The 1,792-nt window shown below is 52.1% G+C and overlaps 1 non-coding gene across 1 annotated transcript; it reads left to right on the top strand.

Annotated features, from left to right (window-relative positions):
• Nucleotides 1–736: 736 nt before the first annotated feature.
• LOC121280625 lies at nucleotides 737–889 on the top strand. The gene has a single exon (XR_005943664.1). It is a non-coding gene; the product is annotated as a 5.8S ribosomal RNA (ribosomal RNA).
• Nucleotides 890–1,792: the final 903 nt, after the last annotated feature.

Consider the following 1,792-nt stretch of genomic DNA (forward strand, 5'->3'; position numbering starts at 1 on the left):
TCGAATTGAAGGGAGCTTCTGGGGACTTTGGTGTTGCCAGGTGTCACGTCACCAGGACCTTGGCGAGCAGCCACTGTGAGCTCTGCAGGGACTGTGATGCAGGCCAGGGTTTCCTTTCCCACCGCGGTGACACTTTGGTCGCGTTCTAGTCACTGTCCCTTTATGTGTACAGCGTACCTGGACACCGCCCCCCCCCCCCCCCTCCAACTCCCACGGGCTGGTCACCCTGGGAGCAGCAGTTTAAAGTCTCGTTTAATGTCCATCTGTCAGCATTGAGCTTAAGCGGCGCAGGTCAGCGGCAGCATGCGAGAGAATGTACCTGTATCCCAGTCTGCATCCGCTCTACCTTACACAACCCGCAGTGGGTGTTGGCGTATGATCTGCTGACGCTTTCTGGGCTTGCATCCCACTCAGCGCGTTGTGGCTCTCTGTCGACTCTTTCTCATCCTTCCTGGCTGCTGGTGGTATCAGAGACCCTGCCTTTGATGGCCACGGCACATGACCGCACGGTTTGGGTTCCAGCATTGTTTTGCTCCAGGCCGCCACACCACACCTCGCGAGTGTCCTGACCACTGATGATCATTGCGATGCCTCCTCCACCGTTGTCGATGGACTGACTGTCTGCGAGTCTCGGCTCACTGGGCCACGCCAGGATGGGGCTTTCGTCATGCCATCAGGAGTGTTATGCGTGGTCCGGGTTCAGTCCTTGTGGGAGGAATGGACTGAAGCGTTGTACAACTCTTAGCGGTGGATCACTCAGCTCATGCGTCCATGAAGAACGCAGCCAGCTGCAAGAATCAATGTGAATTGCAGTATACATTGATCATCGACACTTTGAATGTACTTTGCAGCCCAGGTTCCTCCCGGGGCTATGCCTGTCTGAGGGTTGCTTGACGATCAATTGCACTCACCTGGCTAGCGACAGTGCAGCTGGTGTGTCACAGAGGAACCATCCTCTCTGTCCATTTAAGTGCAAACCCGGAATTCTCTGCGTCGGAGTGCCCTCTTGAATGGGGAGAAGGTTGAGGAATGGCACTAGGCAAATTGAGGCAATGGCGTAGTGGTATTGTTGCTGGACTAGTAATCCAGAGACCCAGGATAATGCTGTGGGGAACCTGTGTTCGAATCTTGCCATGGAATTTGCATTCAATAGAAATCTGGAATTAAAAGTCTAACGATGACCATGAAACCATTGTTGATTGTTGTAAAAATTCATCTGGTTCACTAATGTTCTTTAGGGAAGGAAATCTGCCATCCTTACCTGGTCTGGCCTACATGTGACTCCAAACCCACGGCATGCACAGAATGTGGTTGACTCTTATATGCCCTCTGAAATGGCCTGGCAAGCCACTCAGTGTATCAAACCACGACAAAGTCACTAAAAAGGAATGAAACCAGACAGATCACCCAGCATCGACCTAGGCACTGGAAAAGACAACGGCAAACTCAGCCCTGAAGCAAAGCCTTCCTCATTAACGTCTGGGGGCTATTGCCAAAATTGAGAGAGCTGTCTCACAGATTAGACAAGCAACAGCCTAACATAGCCATCCTCAGGTAATCATACCTTACAGATAATGTCCCAGACACCACCATCATCATCCCTGGGTATGTCCTGTCCCATCAGCAGTACAGGATGTGGCGGCACAATCGGGTGGGAGTTGCCCTGGGAATCTTCAGCATCAACTCCGAAACCCATGAAGTCTCATGGTATCAAGTCAAACATGGGCAAGGAAACCTCCTGCTGATTACCACATACCACCCTGCCTCAGCTGATGAATCAGTACTCCCCCAT

The sequence above is a fragment of the Carcharodon carcharias genome, chromosome 7, assembly GCF_017639515.1.
Source record: "Carcharodon carcharias isolate sCarCar2 chromosome 7, sCarCar2.pri, whole genome shotgun sequence".
Taxonomy (NCBI): domain Eukaryota; kingdom Metazoa; phylum Chordata; class Chondrichthyes; order Lamniformes; family Lamnidae; genus Carcharodon; species Carcharodon carcharias.